This window comes from Phocoena phocoena, chromosome 4 (genome assembly GCF_963924675.1).
Source record: "Phocoena phocoena chromosome 4, mPhoPho1.1, whole genome shotgun sequence".
Taxonomy (NCBI): Eukaryota; Metazoa; Chordata; class Mammalia; order Artiodactyla; family Phocoenidae; genus Phocoena; species Phocoena phocoena.
The window spans coordinates 46,432,993-46,448,046 of record NC_089222.1 but is presented as its reverse complement, the minus strand read 5'-3'; positions in this window follow the sequence as shown (position 1 = coordinate 46,448,046).

Here is a 15,054-nt window from a genome sequence, read left to right as displayed (position 1 = left end):
ACAAGGGACCAATGGTTTCTACCTCCACAGGTGAATGTTTTAACAGGAAAATTATGTTTTTATGAGTGCAACTAGGGTGGGAATTATATACAAAAATTTGCTCAGAAAGAGTGACATTGAAACTGGTACAGGTGAGGTGAGCTGAGACACTAAAAAAAAGGAGAGGTAAGATAAAGTTCCACACAGGGGAAAGATACACAAAAGCTCAGAGATAAGTGTGAATATGGTGTATTCAAGGAATGAAAATAGTTCAGCATAGCTAGAACTTAGAGTGTGAAGAGAAGGGAGTCAAGCTGTAAGAGGAAATAAATGGATAAGAATGAGATATTGGAAAGCCTTCTAAACAGTAAATGAGTTTCGTTTTTATCATAGGGGCAATAGAAAGTCATCCAAATTTTTTAAGCAGGGAAAAGTATTTTCAACTTTGCACAGAAGTAAGGTAACTCACTGCAATGTGGAAGACAACTAGACACAAAAATTGGAGGCAGAAAGTCTTGTTTGGATACTCATTTCGTGGACAGAGAAGACAAGATAGAGGCAAATGTGGTAAAGAGAGAAGTAAATAAATTAAATCAAATTGAAATAAAAATGAGAAAAAGTAAATAAAGCAAAATTAATAAAATAGTTGTGAGGGGTAAGACTGGGATTTTTTATTCTGGACCCCTGTCTATAAGGATATAATGGAAACACTCCTTTCATAGAGGATAGTTTCCCATAAGTTAAAAATTGCAGCAGTTATATTGATCCCAGAGCCCCCTAGAAAGAAAGAAACATCTCTCAAGAAAACCAACCTATCCAGAGTTTTCTCTATTATTGGAAACAGCTCAGTATTTCAATGAAACATATTTGCTCTAATCACTTGGTGTTACAAGGGAAACATGACGAGATTAAGAGCTAACTTCTCAGCAGAAATAATGCAGGCAAGAGGAGAGTGGCATAACATAGTCAAAATTCTCAAAGAAAAGAACTCTCAACTGAGAATCCATATGCAGGAAAGCTATCTTTGATATATGAAAGCAAAATAAAAACTTACATAGTTAAATAAAAACAGAGAATTTGCTGGGAGCAGAACTGCCTTACATGAAATAATAAAGGAAGTTTTTCAGGCAGAAAACAAGTGAGTGACCCCAGTGGTAATTAGGAATCCACATTAATAAAGAAAGAACACATGTAAAGTTAGTAGTACTTATAAAAGACACTAAAAATGCCTTTTCAAATATAGCATAAATCTGAAGCTGGTAAGCTAGGATATATATGGGAAATCCTAGAGCAATCACTAAAAAACAAATAAACAAAAAAGCAAAAAAACAAAACAAAACAAAAAAATAACAGTGAACAAATCATTAAAGAAATTAAAATACTACATTAGAAAATATTCACTTAACACAAAATAAAGTGGCAAAGAAGGACTAGAGGAACAAAAAGACATGAGAACAGCAAACATTACCTAAAGCAAGCACAGGAAAAAAAATAATAAAGATTAGAGCAGAAATTAATGAAGTAGAGAATAGAAAAACCAAAAAGAAAATCAGTGAAACCAAAGTTCATTCTTTGAAAAGATCAACAAAATTGACAAACCTTAGCTAGATTAGCCAAGAAAAATAAAGAGAAGTCTCAAATTACAAGAGTCATTAATCAAAGAAGTGACATTACTTGGACATTACAGAAATACAAAGAAGTATAAAAAATATTTTGAACAATTGTATATTTACAAATTAAATAATTTAAATGAAATGGACAAATACCTAGAAAGACACAAACTACCAAACAAACTTAAGAAGAAATAGATAATCTGTATAGAACTATTGTAAGTGAAGAGATTAATTAGTACTCAAAGTCTGTTCACAGGGAAAAGCCCAGGTATGAATGTCTTAACTTTCTTTTAACGTTCAACATGCACCTACCCTTTGACTCAGCAATTCTATCCCTAAGTCTTTAGCCAAGAAAAATAAATACATATATTGACAAAATAACTTGTATAGAAATGGTCATAATCATGTATAACTGGAAACAATCCAAACAACCATCAGCAGGGGAATGCATAGACAGATTTTGATAAATTCAGGGAGTAGAATACTATCAAGCACTTAAAACAATGCCTAATACGCAATCATATTAATGGATCTCACAGACACTACACTCAACACAAGAAGCCAGGCACAATAGAGTATATGATTCTATTTTTATTAATGCCTAGAAAAGAGACAATTTAATCTATGATTTTTAAAAAAATCAATTCTGGTAGATGAATTGACCAGAAAGAAAAAAATATAAGGAAATTTCTGGGAGTAGGAGAAAAAAAATGTATATGTGTGTTTGTGTGACTGTGTGTGTGTATATATATATATATATATATATATACATACATACATACATATATATACATATATGTGTGTATATATATATAATGTGTATATAAATATGTATGTCTCTCTCTCTCTCTCTCTCTATATATATATATATATATTCTGAGAGGATTATTGATTACTGAGGGTTATTGATTCCATTTGTCTAAATTCATGAAATTTTGTACTTAATATTTATGCTTTTCAGTATATGCAAATTTACTGCCAAAATTAAAATTCAAACAATCAAAATAATAATAATATCTGTATTTTAGGGTTGCTATGAAAATTGAATATTTTATTACATATGAAACATTTAGTAGAATAGCCAAAATATAGCAAACATGACAAATTTTAAATGGAAGAGGAAAGACTAGTTTTATTTACATTTTCACACTTTTGTCTTAAACTTAGAATTAAGTGAAAAATAATTATTTTCCCTGGACAAACAAATCAGCGGAAAACTCTAACAAAGTAAAAATATCTAAAAATTTAAGTCAAATATAGGCAACATTGTTCTCTTAGGCTATGTATGTTCCCTATTCTTCTTTGTAGTCCATTCCCTAGTCAAGACTGGTTATTTTAGAAATGCCAAAATGCACTATTAATGCTTCATTATCTCAAAATAATGGGCTTTATTTTAAAATAATCATATGAATTCCCATTTTAAACTCTGTTGTACAAATCCAAATACTGAAAACACTTTAACCAATTCTAAAAGTGGTTCTATAAAAAGTGTTCTTTTTATAGAATTGAAGTCATCAACACTGTTTTTAAAAAATGAAATAAATTTTCATATCTACATTTCAGAATGTCTCCATTGAATGCAATTACATGTCTCAATTTTACAAGAAATATGATATATAGATGTATAGATGCCCTATAACAAGGACTATATTATGATTATATTATGTCATAATTCTTAAATATTTACTTTAAATTTTATGGACATTCCACTGTGAAGAAAAAAATTAGCTACAAATTATAAAGATGGAGCAAACATATTAGCTATTTCATGACAAAAACTATGATCATAATAACAAAATTACTCTGTGCGAGTGTAAGTTAGGTATATTTAACCCTACCCTGTGCCTTAATAAATAGCAAACTCAGTCACTTGAAGTGGTGTTTTAAACTTTATAAATTGCCATCTTTTAATATTACAGGAAAAAAACCTCTTCATTGTTTTGCCATATCATCCTTTGTGTGCACAACTGAAGAGGCTACTAGGAAGTGAATAAGACTCTTGAAAAGCCTTCACAAAATCCTCTTACACACCTGTATTATTAGAGAGATCAAAAGGAATATTCTTACATGAAAGACCTTTAGTATTAAAGGGCTTAAAGAAAAGAGATCTAATTTACATAAATCTATAGGGCACACAGAACAACAGAATTCTCTGGACTTGACACAGTGTTTTGAACTTCATTAAGATCATTCAAACAAATTCAATATCTACAGATTAAATAAGATAAAAAAGATAAAAAAATAATGCTATCAATAACAATTAGCCATTTATAGTGTCTTCAAAACAGAGTTCTGTGACAGGTGGAAAGTTACCAGTGAACTTTCAGCAGATCATGATCATCTGTTCAATGCTAAAGGTCTAAAAATTAACTGAAGAATTAAAAATGTTTATAAATTCTCAAATAAAGATAATTTTGCCAAGATTCTTTTCTTTCAAAAAATGTAAAAAAAAGAAATCAGTGTTCAGTTTTAACAGTTATCAGGATAGTAAGTAATTAAGACAACTTATCTATGTAAGACACCAAATCATGATTAATTATAAATTTGCCAAAGTTATTTTTCCTTTAAAGGAGGGAGAAATTGATTACAGAAATCACTTTAGTGGTTTGAGAGAGACAAGTTTGAGAAATCAAAACACTAATCCCCATGAATTATCAATGTTTCTTTAATTGACACCTCAGATCTAATTTAGTATCTGTTTTACTTCTGTTGCTGAATTATTCACTCTCTGCATGTCAGTCTTTTTAAGAGGGCTATTGGCTGATCTACAGGAGACAAATCTCTTCAAATAATCTTTTGCAGGTAACAGCTGCTCTGGCAATTCAAACAGCTGTGAAAAGCATGAACAATCGTCATCAAGCTAGGGTAATGAGAGTTTATAGCAATGTTCCAGAGAGTTTCCAGCTGCGTCTTTGGGTGTTACAAGCTTCTCAAGTTTTCTGATATCTTTTCATCACCAACCATTTTTTTTATCATTTGATCTCATTTATAAGATGCTCTTTACTATGAGTTCCTCTGAATTATGAGTTTTCAAAGACTATCTTACTTAGAATTGCAAAGAGGCAGAACATTCATTCTATATTTTTCTAGTATTCTTCTGTTTTACAAGATAAGGTCTCTAAATATGATAATCAACAGATATTTTCCAATGCAAAGTGCTGAATAGGAGTTTCATGACAAACACACAAACATACACACATGCATACACAATACTTTTTGTCTGGTATGCATTTCTCATAATTCATATTCAAAGCAATATTTGACAGTGGCAGCTTCTTGTGCATGTTTCCAGTCCACATTTACTTGTCCCACAATTTAGGTATTGGAAACGTCATCATTTCTTGTACACAAATTTACATGGTTACTTTACCTATTTATGTTGCACTTGCAATAATTTGAACTAAATTTTATCTGTTTCTTTAATGTTCCTATTGTATAACTTCTATTCAAAGCCATGTTGGAGGAGGTCATCAGAAGACGTGACTGCCAGTTGACCCACGAGCTGAACCTGAGCAATTGGAGGCTCCCCATCCCCTCCCCTGTCCTTGGAATGTGTGTGCTGCTTGCTTCCCCCATTCCCAGCAGCTACTCCAAGGATACAGCTTTGAAATAGAAATGTGGTGTTGTGGCTCTCTGAACTGGGCATGCGATTGAATCCAGTTAAGACCTCTATATAAACTTTTAAGATTCTGCCCAGTAGATGAAGAAATCTATTAATCTTGTCGCTGCCCAAGACAAGCATCATAAGTTCCCTTGCTTGTTAAAACTGCTACCTACCAATCTGACATAGTCTGCCTTTTCTTCAGTCTCTCCCTGCCCTCCACGTACAGGGGTGGTTGCCGATTACACTTGGGCAGCTCCCAAGGAGGTTGCAAACCAACAAGCCAATTAGAAATATAGCAACATTATTTTCACCAACTTGCATTCATTTAGTGTTGACTGAGTCACAATACTAGGTCTTGTATTAGGCATTTAGATTGTATATGTAGCGTTGTATTAGTAATCAATGTAAATATCACATAGCATGACTTCCCAAGGTGAGAAGAGTAAGCAGAGAGTCACACTGGTTCAATTACAGTGTCTTTGGGGTCCTTTGCTGTTGTCACAAGTAAAATACACTAGAGTAATAAAGCTTAATGGTGTAAGATACAGATCATTTTTCAATAAGAAAGGACACTGTTCTCTGCAGCAAAAGATGTAAAGCAGCACTTTGGGTACCCAGAGATATACGGGAATCCAGTAGACATCTGGGCATCTCGTTTTGATATTCCAGGAAAACTCTCCTTCAGTTCCTGATATGGAGTATCATATTTAGTCAAATTCTAACGTATCAGTGCAGGCTAAAGGATTGAAAATCTCTAACCAGTAAAATGAGGAATGTGGGAGGATGAGAGAGGGATTGATGAGCAGTGCAGCAAGAAGACTATAATAAAATTTCTTGTGGGAAGATGGTAGGGGAGGGATAGTGAATGAGTTTGTAAAGATAAAAGGGAGAAAAGAATGTTGCTTCTTAAAATATGAACTTCACCTTCAAAATTTTATCCCCATTGGCCTACAAAAGTATAATATTTATTTTGTGATTTTTGTGAAAAATTAATCCACATTAATTGAAGATCTCTTTTTTAGTAAGGAGATATTCAGTCTTAATGATTTTGCAGTCCATCACTCAGTAACTTTCTAGGTATACCAGGAAGAACTCAGCACATATATTGGGTAAGAATTATAGGGAAATACAGTGTTTGATATCACAGGAGAAACTTATTAAACAGATACATAAGTTCAATAAAAAATATCAGTTTTTAGTGTTTGCATACAATCAAAATCTATTTATGAAAAAGGAGATATATATATATATCTCCATATATATCTCCATATATATATGTATACACCTAAATCAAATTTTTATAAGATTTAAATGAATTTAGAGTATGTCCTAATCAGTGATTCAAGGTATATTTCCTTTGTCTTTATTGCTGAAGCTTATTTTTTACATTCATTAATGGAGCTGCAATATCAGTACAGCTTCAGCACAAAAACAGTAAAATTGAAGAGTTATTCATATTATTAAACCTCTATCGTAGATGGTATCTTTAACTTTTTATCAGAATGTCATCATTTCCAGTTAACAGATGAGGCTATACTTTTTTTTTTTTTTCAGTACACGGGCCTCTCACTCTTGTGGCCTCTCCCGTTGCGGAGCACAGGCTCCGGACGCGCAGGCTCAGTGGCCATGGCTCACGGGCCCAGCTGCTCTGCGGCATGTGGGATCTTCCCGGACCAGGGCACGAAACTGTGTCCCCTGTATCGGCAGGCAGACTCTTAACCACTGCGCCACCAGGGAAGCCCGAGGCTATACTTTTATTAGCTAGTTATCACAGAACAATATTCAGAAGCCTATATAAGACCTTTGCATTTTAAAAAGAAAAAAATTCAAACCAGGATAGCTTCTATCCCAGACATTTGTCATTACATCTTTATAGTTAGCATATCATTATCCTGCATCATTCTCCAGAGAACATTATGTTAAATTGAGTGATGTTAAATTGAGTGATGCACTGAAATGACAAAGTTTTAATCTTCACTAAAACTTTAGAAGACATACAGCTATCTTTGGCTGGGGAAGCTGCCACTAATTGATTTATAGATTTTTTTTTTCCCCCAGCTGCAGTAAAGTTGCAGCCATTTTTTACAAGCCTATCATACATTATAAAAGAACAGTGCTTCAATTTATTCAATTTCCAGTAGAACGAACTGGAAATAAAATTATTTGAACAGGATGTGGTTTAGTCAGGTAAGGGGAAAATGACCTTTTAAAATTCAAAAATAAAATATTCTTTCTATTTAAGATAAAAGTAATCTAATGATGGCATGTATAGTGAAATGTTATATCCATTTAGAAGCCAAAATATTAAATGTCATAAGCATTGGAATTGGAATGCACCAGTTCCAGTGGCAAGGGTGCATTCAGAAGTAGACAAAACTTAAGCCTTCTCTATATTCATAATTGACAAAAAAAAGAATATATTTCTCTATCCCTCTATAATTTGAATGCCATATACATTCACTACACAGGTATTTATTGAGCCCATTCATGTGTATAGTCTATCTATTCTAAGCACTGAAGAATTTTCATTTTCTAAATTAGATTCAGGGCTTGCTTTCCATATATTTAAAACCAATTCAGAGAGACATGTTTTTATGTGGGTATGTCATAACACAAAGATATATCCGGAGCTCAGGGAATGAGACACTAATGTCAGGCAGAGGAGGCTGGAAAAATAAATCAATGGACAGAAACCTTTTATTGGCAGCTATGGCTAAGTATGAACAGTAATATAAAGAGTAAAAGGATAAAAACGTTTCAGGGGAGGCAATAATAGAAATAATTATTTTGAGTTGGGAATGAACATGATACATTAAAGGTAATATGTGGTAGAGAATAGTGGGAAATGATTTGAAAGAATCAGAACTTTGGACATTCCTAAGATGGATGAATCCATTATTTCCTATGTAGTGATTTAATATATTGTAAGATGGCATTACATTTTATTGGTTAAACATTATTAAAAAATTTAATGTCCAATTTGATTAAACACTACATAATAAAATGATGAGCTGAGACAGGCAGCAGCAATTTAGTTGACAAAGCTCAAACTACCTCTTAAAACCTTAGGTTCTGTGGTGAGTTTGTTCATTGCCAACTCTAAAGAGCATTTGGCATAACTGTGAATGAGCTGCGTTATGAGAGGAGGAAAAAGGGTGCTTTTTTTGTTTTGTTTTTTATCCAGTATTTCAAACATAATGATCATGTCTAATAGAAGAGGAAAAAAAAGGTGCTGTGGAGAGTTGAGCAACATGATGACACTTAAGACAACTGCCCCATTAAGAATAGAGATCTATTTATAGAAAAATAGTTTTTTAGTATAAGCAAGAAGAAAAAAATTTCATGGGGAAAAACCCTTCATTTTCTTTTCTCTTTATCTTATATTCTAAATGCTTCTGCTGTATTGTAAGTTCTTTATCAACCCTTTCTACATGGATTTGAAAACAAATATGAATGATATATATTTAATTAGTAAACTAAAATTGTGATGGGAAGAATTTTAGTCTAATTTAAAAGTTAAGAGGATTAAGCCCTCCATTTTATAGAACAAACTAAGATCAATTATAAAATCATATATGATCACATGTAAATGTATAATTGAAGTTATTTTATGCTATATATAAAATTTACTATGTAATCATTAGTATATTTTAAATTAAAAGCAAAACTATTTTCTAAGAATTATCATAACTTGAAGGGACTCATATTTTAGTTTAATAACTTAACATTGGTCTCTTCAAAATAACATCATATAATCTGACACTTTAAACCATGCTCCCCATTATAAGAAACTTTAAGAGCTGAATAACTGAGAAATGTTTATTTCATGTGAAATGTGTTTTATTGTGTTAACTGTTACTCAGAAATAATCACCATCAAGAATTTTTATCTTAAATTTTAACATTATCTAAATTCTGAAAGTAAAACGTATATAATGATACCACAGACAGAAATATGATGCCAAATATGTTCTGTAATAAATTATGCTTTATTAATATTCATACATCTTCTCTGTTTATAATCAGTCTACTGAAATATTGAGATAGTTATTTTCAATGTTCTTTGAAGTTATTTACTGCATACCATTACTCAGTGTTCCTTGAGCAATGCTGAGATGGAACATTATCTTAGAGTAAAAGTCTCCAAAACAGTTTTATTTTTGTTTTATTTTTGTTTGGGTATTGGAGTCTTTGCCTTTTTTTTCCCTTCAGTAGTTTTTCCTTTTAGTGTAAAAGAACAAGAATTTTTAAAATTGAATGATGATTGCATGAACAATTTGATTCCCAAGAAACTGAAAAGTTGTAAGACTTTCCATCCAAATTAAAAGGCAAATGTTTCATTAGTAGATGTCATTCCACATTTTAGTAAACTAAATTTAAAAAGTTGGAGAAAATAAGAAATAAAAGCAATTATTTACAAATAGTAGGAAATAACATTAAAGACTTGGAAATGAACAATCACATTTAAAATAAATTAGATTTATTTAATAAAAATAAAATGCATAGATATCTAGGCATAAATAACATAAGCAAATAATTTTATTTATATATACATGGGGTATATGATATTGTCTATGCAATGGTTTTACAGAATTCCAATTCATTAAAAGAAAAGTATTACTCAATAATCAAATATGCTCTGTTTTATTTAAAATGACCTTTTCTCTGCAACAGAATCAGAGATTTGGAATTCTTACTCATAGTAATGGTATATTTATTGGTTTAGTGCTTTTTAAATAAAATTAGTTCCCACAATTTCTCTACATTTAAGAAGAAACAATGAAATTTGAGTGAGATTATTTTTATGTGTACTTTGAAATTGAAAATATATCTAGATAATATGTTTAAAATTAAAAAGTTGATTTATTTGCATTGATTTCTTTTCCTGTTTATTTCTAAGAAAACAGCAATTTTTTCTTACAATGTATTACGTGCTTTTCAAAATTCTACTTAAGTTAATCAAATTTATTGAACATACAGAAAGGTTTATATAAATATAGATTATAATATTTGTAGCAATTATTGTATTATAGTCTTTATAATTTTGTGTATTACAAGTATTAATTAGTTACATATAAACTTTTTTTAAAAGACTATGTTTCTTTAACTTTTCCTCATCCTCTACTCTCTAAAATTGGCTTAAGCATTTAGAGCTGTGCTACCCAATAGGGCAGCCACTGCCTACATGAGGCTATTTAAATTTAAATTACAGTTGCATAAAAAAAATATTTAGTTCCTCAGTCACACTAGCCAAATTTTGATTGCTCAGTAGCAGATTACAAAACACGGATCTTTGCTACTTACTACGTAATATGTTTCTCTTTTAATCCCCATGCTACCTCCATCCTCTTATTTAAATCTTACCATCACCTCAAGGTATTTGCTCAAATTCATTCACACTCTATCAACTCTAATCAATCTACTAGATTCTACCAAAATCATTGCTTGTTATAAATCTGAGGCCTCCATTGTAGCATGTTTACTCCACAATTAACCATTAACCACTTTGGGAATAAGGCATTGACCCTGGAGAAAAACAGACCTGGGTTCAACGCTGGGCTCAGCTACTTATATGCTTGGTGACCTTGAGCAAATAACGTAATCTCTCTATGCCTCATCTATGAAATTAGGACAACAGTGACACCTAATTTAGGAAACATTTGTATGGTTTAAATGAGGCATTCAGAAAGTACTGAACCTGTGCTTCTAGACTGTGACCTTCACAAGAGTTCCTCTTTTTTTCCCCCTACCTCCTCTTAGGTAGGAAAGGATGCCTAAGGTGGGCTAGAGCTGGTTATTTTTCTTCTCCTACATGGAAGGCTAGAGCCTACTAGAGTTGTGTATTTCTTTTCCCCCAGTTCAATTAGGCTCTGATATTAACCCCGCAAGTTAAGCTCTGGTTAACTAGTTTCTACTGAGGGCAGGTCTTGTTAAGAACAGTGTGCTCTGACATATCTCAAAATGGTTCCTTTTCCCCTACTTTCAGGGAACATGAAGGAATTTTTCTCTGATATTTTCTATGGGAACCTGGTCAAGCTCCTGGAAGTAAATCTCCCAATATTGTGGGGTGTCTGCCGTGACTGGATTTCCCTGGAGTTTTTAACTCAGAGTTGCCTGCACTGAGCCTCCAGAATTTTTTCAATTGCAGTTTATATTTCTCTGGTGGATTCAGCTTGTGAGACTGTTCCAGGATGTTGCAGAGTATTCACTTGTCTGTTCCATTTGTGAGGGCAGTGGTTTGCCCTGTGCCCTCCAATCTCATAATGGTCTGAGAACAGTTGTTAATTTTTCAGTCTGTCAGCTCTTTACTTGTTGTTAGGATGGAGTGGCCACTTCCAAGCTCCTTACATGCAGAACTAGAAACTAGAAGTCTATGGATATATATTTTAAAATTTATCTTGTATCTGGTCATCTTTCTTAACTGTATTACTGTAATTTTGACATAGATTCTCCAGAAAATTTAAGCCAGATCATGCACTCATCCACTGATGAGAGGTTGTGTCCATCTTAATTCTTCTCATCTCTTATTAACTTGACTAGAACTTTCAGTGTAATATTGAATAGAAGCAAGAATGGCTGGAATCCTTATCGTATTTCTCTTTTTAACAGAAAAGTTTCTAAATTGATTCTTAATATTAACAAATATCAGATAATGTTTAATTTCCATGATTATCTTATTTTTTTCTTCTTAGATTTCTTTAAGTCAGAATAAAGCAAGTTCCAGATAATGAGTCTGGTGAATCTGTAAATCTCTACTTCCCCTCCTCATCTTTCCTTTGCCATTTATTAGTAGAATGTCCTGCATTCTGGATTTGACTGATTACAATGTCATGGCATTGGTCTATATATGCCTCTATCCTCTGTAATGCTGGTAAATTGATATTTAGATCTAGAAGCTCTATCAGACTCAAATTCAGTGTTTTGGCAAGAATAATTTATAGGCAGTCCAGTGTATTATCTATTGCAATATATAAGAAAATATATATGCTATCTGGTCATCTTTCTTTTCATGATGTTGAGATTGTTTAGTGAGTTTATATGTTGTTCTCTTGATCCATCCATTCTAAAGTTTTCCATGAACCTTTTATATAATGTTTTTTGCAACCAATGATAATTACTGTCTAAATCCATCATTTCCTAAAGGCTGCAAAATGATAATGCTCTGCAGTTATCATTTATTTAGTCTTTATTAACTGGATTTTTTCTGTATAGAAGACCTCCCCACATCAATTATTTGGTTATTAAATACAGTTCACACAATAAAGAAAGAAAGTGTTTCATTTTATCCCTTGTTTCCCCTCAGTGTTTAGAAAGGATGGATGTTGCCTACTGAGCACTATGGATTGCTCAATAGTCATCAATGGGATGATTTTGTTAATATCATTATGAACACATGGATTTTTACATAGTATTTCTATCCACTGCAGTAATTTTAAGCATTTAAAACATATGTACAGTCTATTGGAATTTTTTGACATGGTTGTTGAAATCTCATGATCATTTACTAGAATATTTTTAGAATTTTTTCTACTAATTTTTTTAAATGCTTTATATTCTAGTGATACTAAACTTTTATCTGTAAAATAATAATTTTCTCCATTTAGCATTCATCTTTTTACTCTACTTCTAACCCATATGTTTTGATGTGTGGTTTCTTCATTGTGACATTTAAATTCCACTTAAACAGCTTTTCTTCTTTCCTAATCTATGCTTTTGTTGTTGTATAATATTTTTGCTTTATTCTTAGAGATGTGGAATTCTGCTTCATAGAATTTGAATTTTTTGATTGATTGGCATCATGTGAATGTTCATACGAGTTTAAACATGTGTGTTAGTTATAGTTGTCTACATATAGTTGTTACAAAGTCTTGGTAAATGATTTTATATCATTTATAATTATTTTGTTGTTGTTCAGCTATTTTATTGAATGTTGCTATACCTCCTTTTTTTATGGTTAACACTTTTATCCATCCCTTCATTTTCAATCTTCTAATCTTTATTCTAATTTTTATTTAGATATAAGCCTTAAAAATATCATATAGCTAAAATTTGTTTTCTTATCTAATCCTAGTGTACCTGTGTGCTAATAAGATATTTTAACTAATATTAACTTATTGTGATTACAGCCATGCTTGGAATTATTCTTGTGTTCTTATTTTTCTACTTAACAATAATTTCAGGTCACACACACACACACACACACACATACACACACACTTCCATAGCTTTTGACGTTTACTGCATTGGTCAACTTCTTGTTATATAACTTCCCCTTAATATTTTGAAAATAATGTGTTACAGATACCTTCTTGAAGTCTTCAGCCTGAAATGTTTAGCACACCTATAAACACACTTTAAATAAAAAATGTAAAATTAATCACTATCTCTATTCTCTCAGTCAAAAATGCAAGAATTGTGGTATACTTTAATTGTTTTCATTTCCCTTGTCTTTCCATTTTTTTAAGATAACCTGAATTTTGGTCCTAAATTATTTTTTTAATTAATATGTTCCATCATTTTGTTTGTTTCCTTGGGCACTATATTGTTAAACTCCAAACATTGCTTTTATGTTCATCTTAATTTGGCTTGAAAATGTCATCTATGAGTTATTTGGAAGAGTATCTATGGATTGCAAACACTGAATCCTTATATTTCTGTTCATTTTTTTATTTCATCCTTTGAATTAAATCTTATTTCGGCTGGGTACAGAATTTTATGTTTTCATCAACTTCAAATCTGAGAAACCTGATAACTCTTGCTTTGTGAATAATTGTTTTCCTCTTTGCAAGATTTTTGAATTTTCATTTTTTCCCTCACTTTTCTGAAATTTCATCTGCAATGTAATTTCTATCTTGTTACTCACAATCAGAACCTGCAAGTTGAGAGCCAATTAGGAGACTCCTTTTAGGCCATTCTTTCTTTCTTTAATAAAATCTCATCTTCTGCATGCCTTTATCATCAGGAAGTGCCCAAAGATAATTTTTCTGTTGATGGTACACTTCTTATTTTCCTTTGATGGCATGGTATATGTGTAGATAAGAGATATATATATATATCCTACAAGAGATGAAGGAGACAGCCAATTTTATAACAATTCTTCACTTAATGAAAATCTAATACAAGCTTATTTAATAGATCAAAACATGGCAAATTATTATTTTAATTCATAAACTTTAAAACATTTGATACACATTTTTAAACAAGATTATAACCAATGTATCATAGATTCCTAAGAGACCAATATAAGCAATAATACTTCCTTGCTTCATCATTTAATTAATTATTAACTAATTAATAATTAAAAGAGTTAACATATGTAAAGCATTCGTCACAGTGACTGGGGCATGATAGGAGTTCAGTAAACGGAAATCCCATTTAGTTTCTCTTTCTTTTTGTTTTGGTTTTAAACCAAATTACAACTACTCAAGTATATGCAAACTCGTCTCACATATGAAAACACACATATGCACACTGATCTAAAGATGAGTGCTTGATAGAATAAGAATCACTTTTGCCTAATTTTATCCAAGATAATCTGTCTTCTCAGGTAAAATGCCATGTGCACAATAATTAATTTATTGTAATTGTATTTGTATTACCTTTTTAAAGGCTTGAGCTTCTAAAGGGAATGGACACTGCTATTTTAGGGAAAATCTGTATAGTTCATGTTTTTCTATTAACACCAACCCAAAAGACACGTAAAACAGTTTCATGTCTTGTAAATAGCCTTAAGAAAGAAAAACATTCATAACAAAAGACTATAATTATATACATGGAAAGGACAGCATTTCTAGCTAAATTGACTTATAAAATGGATTTTCCTTAAACATTGCTACAGTCTTTCCAAAAATAATCTAAT